Source organism: Pinus tabuliformis, chromosome 5_2 (genome assembly GCF_031772625.1).
Source record: "Pinus tabuliformis cultivar Carrire ecotype Pingquan chromosome 5_2, CPIR1, whole genome shotgun sequence".
NCBI classification, from domain to species: Eukaryota; Viridiplantae; Streptophyta; class Pinopsida; order Pinales; family Pinaceae; genus Pinus; species Pinus tabuliformis.
In genome coordinates, this window is record NC_142306.1 from 885037887 (window position 1) to 885049279 (window position 11393).

Here is an 11393-nt window from a genome sequence, read left to right on the forward strand (position 1 = left end):
ACTATGCCCCAAGATGCTTGTATACTGTTGTAGCTGGGTCTCCATTCGATAGCTCCCCAGAGCTTAAACAAGGGTGTGAGCCAGATAAAAGTTGGTAAAGACTTCTGGCAACCTCCTCCTCATGGTTTCTTAAAACTCAATATAGATGGAGCCTCTAAAGGTAACCCAAGTGTTAGCACCTAAATCTGCCTTAGGTAGAAGGAAGGAAAAAATTAGGGTAACCACAAACCACGCTCAGTCTGGTAGCTAGCCCTACCAGAGCAGGAGAGGGCTCTCTCCGAGTCACACTCAGTGAATAGACGATTGAAAACGGTATGAGATGACTTACAGTGCAATATTTACCTTAGGCTAGTAAGTGAATAGGGGTACAAGAAACCATTTTCATGAATGACCGAGCTTCTGGGATGGTATGGGACCAACGGTCAGCAAGGAACAGAGATTTAATACAAAGGCACAGATTATTCTGTGAGGCAAGGTAGGCGGAAAATGTAACAATTTAGTTTGAGGTAACGTGGCATGAATAGATTGTTGAAGAAAGTGAAAAGGGCATAGTTACATGAATCCTTTTCAACAGAAGAAAAACACTAAACATGAAATTTTCCCACAGGCAGAGCAATAAAATTGAATTCTACCTAATCTCACTCAGAAAATTTCACTGGAAATGAACATGAATTGAATTATGAAACATATTGTAATATGTATGAAAACATAAGAGACACATTTGCTACACTCACAACCACAAGAATCTCATGAAACAGAGCCGCTTCCTTTCATTAATTCTCTGTCAAAAATACACAGTGAAGAAACTAAGTTTCTTTCCCACAGTCTCCCAGAAGTTACAAGCCAACCAACCCTTTGCAAATAACTTGCATACAACATATAGAATGTGTGAGGAAGAGATGTAATGCCCAAGGGTTGGGGAGTTACTTGTATCATTACAAAATGGAGATGGAGAGCCAACCATCAGCTACAGGTGCAGCGCTACAAACATGACATTTGGCTTTGGGTGACCGTTTGCCTTCCTCGCCACTTGGATAGAAGACAATCTGGAGAAAAAACTCTTTAAATTCTGCCTTTGGTGCCAAAAAACCGAAGTGTAGATGAGCAGGCCCACTTGGATAAGTCGTGAACCGAAATTTCGCGAAACAGAAGCAAATTGGCAATTTTTCCTCTGTGCGTCGCGCTACTTTGGGGCATATTTTGGGGCACTTTCAGGGGTCCAAAATGTGCCCAAGTGGGCTTTCTAGAAAGCCTGTCCTGTCTAATTTCTAACCCAACAGGGATTTTCAAATTTGGTGCTCATTTGCACCTCCAAATCTCCATTCTCCCAAGACTGCTTTCTGTGTGTCAAAAAAGTGGCAGAGAGGCCATTTTTGGGTGTTTTTTTACCTTTAGGAGACTCAGATCTTGCCCAAATTTCTTTCTCGGACACCAGTAGTCATAATTTTCCATGATGAATCCAAAAATGAAAGCCATTCCTCATTTGGAGCTCTAGAATTTTAGCGTCGCGCCAATGGCGCGGTGCACAGGGAGAAAATCCTTGTTTTTTGCCCAAAAAATTACCATGTGACCAAAAATTCCCCAAATTTTTTGAAATTTGGGCTGGAGGATCTCTATGGGGTGTTATGATGGGCCAAGGAAGCCTCAGCCAAGATTCGAAGCCAATCTTTCTCTTTTTCCCTTTTTGTCCTTTCTTGTTGCTTTCCTTAATTTTGCCTTCAAGTTCCTTATCCGGGCCTGTGCACTCATGTTTCACACCTTGTAACGGAAATCCATGTGTCTCAGTAGAGCAAGGTCCTAGTCGGCTTTGTCCATCAGCCTCTCCAAATGCATGTTGACCCTCTCAAGGTTGGCCTCCCGATCCTCATTGATTTCTTGCTCCAAAGATGTCAGTGCAACCCTTCTTCTTTGAGCAGCTTGGCGATGCTCACGAATGTTTTGCAGCTCCATGATCGTCTGTTGGTCCTCAAGCTGCTTGTTTCTCTGCTCCAGGTACTTCATGTTCCACTTGGCCCTCTCCAAGTCAAGGGATAAGGACTCAATCACCAACTGCTGCTCCTGGATGATCTCTGTAAGCTCCGCATTTGTTGGTTCTGCATCTGTCTCATCATCATGAAGGAGAATGAATTCGATCTCTTTTTCACACGATGGCCCTTCTTCCTGCACTGGCTCCTTACCCTTGCCCTGCTCATGTGATGCTGATGTCAGAAGTGAGGCCCCTTCCACCCCGGGTGGAGATAACACTCACTTTGTTGCTGCAAATAAGGGTCTACTGCCTCTCTGATAGGTGATGTATACTGGTATGGTAGCAGTCTCATGTCGCTCATATTGATGAGATGGGCCACCTATCTCATGCTCTGCCTCTGATACTACCTGTGGAGCGCTGAACAAGTCACGGGAGATGAAGTCCTCCCAAGCAATACCCTGCAATCCCAACTGATGGTCCACCAAAATCTGGATAAGGGAAAAGTGATAAACATTGTTGAGCTACTGTCGAGGGGTCTTGTGCTGCATGAAATTCTTCATCCTCTCTGTGTTCCCACAGATGAAAAATGGGAGGTTCATCATTCACATCCTCGTAAAGTGCATGAGCAACCTAATGTGATAGGCATAAAGGCAAGAAAACCTCCCCTCACAACTAAAGTACTTCATGATCAATTTCATGAGCGGGGCATACTCATCTCTCAAAAATCTAAATGGAAAAACTCTCGTGAGGTGGCTCAAGCAGTTGTCCCTGATGTAAGGCTCATAATGATGCCTCTCCACCTTCTTCTTCTTATGCCACTGCTCTCCAATGTTTGGTATGCCTGGTGCCACTGATATGGTTTCGGGTGTCAATGTGAAAGTGACCCCAACCAAGATAGATTGTCCTCCATGTAGGTGAAGTGAAAAAATACGGGCCAACTCATGATGAACTCTGACATTTGCCACCCTCTAACAAAATTCAAAACACGCTAAGTGCTGGAAACAAGACATAGCAAGAGGGCATGCCTGCAACTCAGTGAGGGAGTTTAGCTCATCTCTAAGATGTCTGCCACTCCGGTGATGTCTCCTGTGGGCCCTTTCTCCTGAAGTTGTATCACTGTGGGTCTCTTCCTCATATTCTGATGAAACCTCGGATTCCATGACTACTGTTTGTACCCTGAGTTTTAGGCTGCCCTTTGATTCAAATGAAGCTGGTAGTTGCTCTGACAATATGCCACCAAGGGGATAATTAAACAGGGAGTATTAGGAGGGGAATGATGTAATGGAAATAGGGGTTAAAGGGAGAGATTTGTCAGGGACTTGGGAGTAGTTTGGGTATAGTGTTGATGGGGTAGGGTTTGTGTTGTTTGCAAGGTAGGGTTTGGGTTTTTTGAGCAATATGAAGGGGGGAAAGGGAGTATGATTTTTTGGTAGGGTTAGGGTAGTGATTATGAGGAAAATAGCATAGGGGAATGAGTAATAGGGGTAGGGTAGGAAACACCTTGACAACACTTTCACTGTAGCACAAACCCTAGGATCATGTTTTTTTTTTTTTTTATGTCTTCCTTTGTTTGCTTTATAAAAAAAAATTGCATTTATTTACAGGCATAAAAACCCTTATATCACCCATAAAAATTGATGCACAAGTGGTGTGTAGAGCCTACCTTGCAAATTTGATGAGCATCCACAAAATTTTTGGGCGAATTAGTTGGTTTCTTGGCTTTATATCCCTGTGCATCGCGCGCAATGCCCAGTGCGCCACGCGCTCTGAGTGCGTCGCACCAGTGGCGGATTTACACAGTGGACGGGCTCTGTGTGCGCCGCACCCAATGAGTATGCCGCGCTCCTTTGTGTGTGCGCTGCGCGCTCTAAGATCACCCTAAATTGCTCCAAATCGCTTCACTCTTCAACTCTTCGACCTTGCACCTTTCTTCCACCGCCTTGCTTGCACAATGAGCTTGTCTTATGGTGATTTTGTGTATATAGGCTTTGGAGGTCATTTTTAAATTAACTTTTACAAAAACCCACTTTTCTAATGTCTTGTTTCAACACTTGTTCCACTGACTTTAAAACACATTGTTTTTCACTTTCCCTTTGAAATTTTGGCTCAAATGATGAAATTTTCGGCACTCTTTGCAGGGACTATACGACAGGACATTCGGCCACGGAAACCATGACTACATCTGAAAAAAATCAACTGGCGAATTTTTGGAAAATTATGTCATAAATGACACTGTTTGACTTTTCTTCAAAACATAGTTTTGAAGAAGAGTCGAAGTTTATCCACATGACGATGAAGCTCTCTGAACCATAGCTGTGTAAGGGCCTCCCTCTAGCCTGCATGGCTTTACTGGACATGTTTCAAAGACCAAATTGATGAATTCCTAGACCCAAACATAGAAAATGACTTTTGTCCTTTAAAGGACCAGACCTTGACTGTCGTGGACTTGTGATTATTTGACACAAAGACTTAAGCCAGCAGTAACTAGACCTGAGGGGAAATGACTAGCATTACCTTCTCCGTCAGATCATGGCATGCCCCTAGCGAAATGCAGCTGAGTGAATGGAGCGGGACACCTAAACATGAAATTCATAAAGAGTTTTGATCTCTGATGGAGGGCTGACCAGACCAACTCTAATACCAGGGATGGTTGGTTTTGGAGGGGTCATCAAAGATGAGCAGGGGTGCATTAAGGATATCTTTCACAGTCATTTGGGGATTGCCACTAATAACATGGCAAAGCTCATGGCCTTAGAGCAATGCCTAGAAATACTGATTAAGTCAAATTTACATAATGCCATCATTGAAGTAGACTCTGAATTGACTATTAATGCGGCCAAGAAGATATGTAATGGAAAAGCACTAAGAAAATTTTCAAAACATTAGCGGCTTTTGCAGGGCTTTCAACACATTCATACCCACCTTCAAACCCTAAGAACAGTCAGCTTTTTTCATGTGCCAAGAAAAGAGGTACATTGAAGCAAGCCCTTTGAAAGCTCGGGCACGCTCTCTTGCTCGGGACTTGGAACAGAGGAAGATTTTGGTATCATCCTCATCTGACCAACTGAGATGGGGAAGAAACATAGAAGGTAACATTAACCTCAAAGAAGCTAAATGAATAGACCTAGGATTTGATTATCAAAACCATGATAAGGTACGGAAGGACCTTTGGCAAAAGCATCATTGGATGAAAATAAAGTTGTTTATGTGGTCGATTCAACAAAGGAAAATTCTAACTTGGGAAAATCTTCTGAAAATGGGTTTTGTTGGCTCATCCAAATACCATCTATGTGGTACACAAGAGGATACGATGGAACACTTACTCAACCTCTGCCCTTTCAAGTCTATGTTGTGGGATTGGGTGGCCTTAATCTTCAGGTAGATTGACAGAGACAGACTCAGTATTACAAACACTTTGAAGAATTCGAGAAAAGACTTCTCAGGAAATGAAATAATCAACAAATCTTGGACTCTAGTTCCAGGCTTCTTAATATGGGATGTCTAGAAAGAACGCAATGACAGGATTTTCAAGAATAAAACTAGCTCAACCCAGAACATTATTGCACAAATATTAAGACAGTTCAAAGACATTGTTGGAGCCCTTTTAGGAAGACCTTCTGAGGACCCTACTATGCCCCAGGATGCTCGTATATTTTTGCAGTTGGGTCTCCATTCGATAGCTCCCCAGAGCTTAAACAAGGGTGTGAGCTAGATAAAAGTTGGTAAAGACTTCTGGCAACCTCCTCCTCATGGTTTCTTGAAATTCAATATAGATGGAGCCTCTAAAGGTAACCCAGGGATGGTTGGTTTTGGATGGGTCATCGGAGATGAGTAGGGGTGCATTAAGGATATCTTTCACAGTCATTTGGAGACTGCCACTAATAACATGGCGGAGCTCATGGCCTTAGAGCAATGCCTAGAAATACTGATTAAGTCAAATTTAGATAATGCCATCATTGAAGCAGACTCTGAATTGACTATTAATGCGGCAAGAAGATATGTAATGGAAAAGCACTTGGAAAAGTTTCAAAACATTGGTGGCTTTTGCAGGGCTTTCAACGCATTCATACCCACCTTCAAACCCTAAGAACGGTCAGCTTTGTTCATTTGCCAAGAAAAGCCAACATGCTAGCTTATCGTCTGGCGAATGAAGGAGTGTTATGCAAATAACGTTACAGTAGGTATGCTTGGGATTCGATACCCTCCAGACAATTGCGTGAGGATTGTCAAACACAGGTGGCCAAAGACATGGAGAACTTCCAGACTATTAAGAATGAACAAGAAAGAATACTAGTGGAAGCAGGAGTGAGCGGAAGCGAAAGTCTTTTTTAAACCATTGATCCCTCAAAATGCGTAAAACAGAGCTTTCTACAGGAGAGGGGTACTTGGTAAATAGCAGGCTTCTTAGCCCATCGCCGACCACAAATCTTGATAGCCTTTGCCATCGAATGGCTATCGGGTGGGAAAGTGATCAAAGGTTAACTATTCAAGTGGACCCAAAGATTTTTAGATTAGCAGTTCACAATCTTAAAGGCCATGGAAATTTTCGATCCAATATCTCAAAGGATTTTCAGATCATTAGGGACCTAATCGAATTGATATCGGGTTCTAAAAGAAATCGAAGTTTAAGTCTCAGACCAGAACCAAACATTTATAAACCAATGGCTCATAATCCTTATCGGATCTGTGAACCGGGTAAAAGGGGTGCATGTTGCCGAGGCGATAGTGTTCGTGACCGTTGATTCTTTCGGGATCTGGATTGAAGGGATATCGAGTTTCAAATGGGAGGAGGTTAAGTCCAAGAACGGACCCGAAGTTTTATACTTTGACAATTTATTTACCCTATCGGCTGCATAAATCTAATGTCGCACATATCTCCGAATCGATTTTTTTAACAACTGTTGGATCACTGGGAGTCTTATCGAATGGCCATCGGGTTGGATCATGGGCGGAGGTTTAGATGTAAGATTAAGGTATAAGGTTGTGAGTTTGTTTCGGGTTTGTTTCGAGTTGTTTAGGGTTAATCTTCATCGGGTTAGCCCTTGTTGGTCTTTACACTTGTAAAAGACATGTAATATGTAACATTTCTTGCGGTTAATAGAAGGCTTCACTCTTACTTGACCAAAACAAGGAATTGACACATGCCAACCTTATCCTGCATCACATAAGTTGTCACTCTATGATCTGCATGACAGTATATGTAATGATATATAGGATGCACAAATTCCTTAACCTGCCAGAACTGTATTAAAATGACATTTTTCATTACTAACTTCATATGAGATGTCATGAACTTTCTTTTGGATAAAATCTCGAATGTGTTTTTAATATCCCAATTCATGTTCTTCAATGCTCACTTTTAAAGGATTGAAATGCAAATTATGGTTCAAGCCACAATTTTATAAGGAACATATGCATAGAACATGCTCGCGACAACCAATGCAAATTATATTTGCATTATTTAGCAAATCCAGCTTAGTAGAAACACTTTTGACAGCTGTCAAATTTTCAATTTTCCTATCTTAAACCAAACCCCTCTGACAATACTAAGATTGCCCAAGAAAGAGCAATTGGCATGAAATAACAAGTTAAAATATCATCAAAAAGCTATACCTCTGATTGTATATGATAGCTGAAATGTATCATATGGATACACTTTTGTCAAAGATAATTAGAAATAATACTAGAAAGTAGAAACCCCAAGCTTAACTGACAACCTCTGCCCACTCATTTCCATTCAAATCCCATGGAAACAAGGCCTAAATTTCATACCAATAACAAAATTGCTTCGATGGAATAAGCTGGAAAAGACCCCATCCGAGAATATACAAAACGAATATTATCTTCCCCTTCCTATCACAGACCAAAAAAGGCCACATATCATATACAATAAATGTGTCAGCTAAGAGACCCAATAACCCAGTGTTACAGTTCAAGTACTAACACAACTCCATTGTCCTACGATCTAGGTAGAATGGGAATGGTCACTGCACCAAACCCCTTTTTCTTGAGTCCAAAAATGTCCTTAGAATTTAATGAAAGCAAAGGCATGAGATGGATCTGTTGCATATCAACTACCCCTCCAACTTTGAATTTAAAATGTTCTTAGTCTGTAATTAATTAAACCTTAGAACATTATTCAAGTAACGGAAAGAGTCAAATCCCTTGCAGATCAGTTACCCCTCCAAGTGATGAGTGGGTACGATGAAAGTAAATGCAAAAATCATGTGCAAAGATTAAAAAAAAAAACATTAAAGTTCTTGAAACTCTTTCAAGATCACAGTACAATATTTCATAATGATTATTGAGTTGCTTATTATTTGCATTTCCGAATGATTATCGATTATCACAATAGTACAATATTTATGAATGATTATTAATTTGTTTATTATTTACTTTCCGTTCTACAAAGAAGGATGATGAGACAGATATACATATCTATGTTATAGTTATATAGTAATTAATTAACCATTGTGTTAATGGTTACCATGAAGTTAAAATATATATTTATCCAGTAATCAAGCAACCATTATATTACTTTACCATTATGTTAATATTACAAACTCACTTAAGTTATAACAAAAGAACCACAAATTCACTCCAGTTACAAAAAAATAGCCAGGGGACGCAAACACAGGCGCCTATGAATAAATCTGTAACTTGTTTGGTTGCTTCCATGTTCATTGCTTTCCACATTTTTCCAGTAATCACACATCATCATCAAAGTTCATTCTATGAAACGAAGCATGTCCTATACAATGCAACCCTCGAGGTGTGTTCTGTTTCTAGAAACACTTTCTAAGAAAAAAGAAAGGATTCTGCATATTATAATCAAATAGCCAAAGGAAGATTATAGTTACTTGAAAGTGTTGAATCCTAAACTAGCTTTACATGTCAATGGAGAAGGGGGTAAGCAAAAGCAGGAAACAAGAATCCCATAAGAATGAACTCTGAATCTACGCCATTAATGAATACATAATCATGGATGGCTATTTCATCTTTCTTCTTCTTGTAATACAAGCTACTCTTTAACAGAAAACAAGGGTTCTCGGTCAGATCTTAGCCTTGAAGAAGATGATGAGAAATATCCTAGCGTGAGCTCTAGGTCATTGGATCCCATCTCTCCCTCACACTCCTCATGAATCCTCGTACCTTGCCACGGATTGACCACAATGCTACCGAAAGCGAAGTCATCTGAAGCATCGATGCCTTCTTGAAATGGCAGTAATAACCTCTCCTCCTCACCTGCCTGTTTATTGCAAGGAGATGAGACTGCACTCTACCCTGGCGTACACATCTCGCCACCCTCCATTTCCAGGTTGTGTTGAAGCTATGTGGTCACGGTCAACAGATTGAAGGTAGGAAAGGAAGGCCATGTTGAAGGGAACGCCATCATCCAAATACCACCCATCCAGCACCCCTTGTCGACAACAACGTTGCTCAACTGTGTGGCCATCTCAGCATGGCACCTCGGGCTCACCAAGATGGAGGACGCCACGAAGGGGTAATTCGACCAGGGGCTCACGGGGTAGAGAAACCTGAGTTAGGACAATTGTTGCTCTCATTGGCAACAGCTTTAACCATGTTGTCCCAGTCCATCTTTGCTTGGGCACCGCGGGCTGTCTGAGAGCTCAGGGGCGGATTCACCGGGGCGTTGATTGAACCCCCTCCATCAATGAGCCTACCCGATGAAGACGCCAACGAGGAAAAAGAGAGGTTCTTGAGCCATGGGATCAAAGAGTTCATTGCACCTGCTCCACCGTGCTTGAATGATGATGAATTTAGGCTCGCGAAAGACGATGATGCAGGGCTGGGTTAGTAGGAAGGCATCGAGGTCAGAAGATAAGAAGACGGCGGGCTCACAGAACTCAACCCTGCGACCTTTATGCACTCTGTTGGCTTGCATCCCTGCACAAACAAGAAAACCAGTCACAAAAAATAATAACCCTAAAAACAGAACAAAAGCAAGAAACCTTGGCAACAAAGGGAAAGCAATTCTCAGGTTCGACAAATAACCTTGCGGTAAGTGGTTTCATCTTCCTCGACCGTTGAACCGTCTCCTGCACACATGGCCTTAAGAACCTCATTATTATCTCAAAACTACCAATTGATTAATCCTCTTTTTGGCCCTCCTCCTCCTGCATAAAAAGCGGCCCTATGCGGTCGTCCTCATCTTCGTGCAACGAAGGCATTTCCCCCCACCCTCCTCTACATGCCCCCGACCTTTCTCTGCAGCAAATGCGGTTATCTGCACATGCATGACGGACGGGTTGGGTAGGGTTTAATTAATTTTTTAATTAACTAATTACTTTAGCCATTTTTTTATTTTTTTTAATGTTTTGTAATTAAATTGGACGACAAATAATTTTTGAATCATTTAACAATGGATCTGACAGTTAAGATTAGGTCAAAAAGGCATTTGGGGGAGTTCATTTCAGAGGGGAATGCCTTACGGAGTAATTAATCAATTTAATTATGAGATTAAAAAAGACATAACTACTTTAAAAATAAATTCCAATCATTGATTTGTGTATACTACTATGAATATTCTAGAATATTCCACAAAGGCCAAATCCCTACCATCCACCGAATAATTATTGATAATTAAATTAAAATTCTCGAAGCCCTATTCCAAAATAGACAATATTGGCGTACATAGATTGGGTTTAAGATATATCTAGATTGGTTTATATATGTTGACACCTAATCATCAGGATTGGGTGAATAAGTGTAACTGATGTAAATAAATAATAAGAAATATGAATAGTCATCCGGAGATGAAGTGAACAGTCTCTCCCTCATGTATATAATAAAGACCAGCCTGAATGAATATGAATAAGTTGTTTTTGAGGAGTTACTGCCTAGTTTGACATGGTATCAGAGCCAGCGCCATTTTTGGCTTCTAACTGCCATTGTAACTCCCTTCTGCCATTTTTCAGAAATCTGGGTCTACCCTCTGCGTGGGAATAGTTCTCACTGGCAAGGAGAACTATCCTGAGTGGTCCTGGATGATAAAAGACACCCTCATTTTCAATGAGTTCTGGAAAGGAGTGTGTATTGGATATGGGGACAAAGAGACAGAACAGCCTACCTCAGACAAATAGTTCACCATTTGGGAAAATAAGAATAACAAATCCTATGCATTAATTGCAGCATCTGTAAGTGAAGAGGTGAGTCGCCATATTTCGCCATTTTTAACTACTTTCGAAGCCTTACAAAAGCTGAAACAACTCTATGACTCACATTCTGCACTTGAAGTTGTTCAACTCATGATTAAACTCTTCACTCTTGAATTACAAAATAATGATCCTCTTGCTCTTGCATCCGAAGTAAAATCTATAATGCATGATATCAAAGCCACTAAGGTTAAATTGGATATTCCTCTTATCGCTTTTCTCAAGGCATTTTATCCTACTTACTCCAATTA

At 41.0% G+C, this 11393-nt stretch overlaps 1 pseudogene; it reads right to left on the reverse strand.

Annotated features, from left to right (window-relative positions):
- Positions 1–8987: 8987 nt before the first annotated feature.
- LOC149162141 (BES1/BZR1 homolog protein 4-like) lies at positions 8988–10226 on the reverse strand (annotated as a pseudogene).
- Between the last annotated feature and the right edge of the window lie 1167 nt (positions 10227–11393).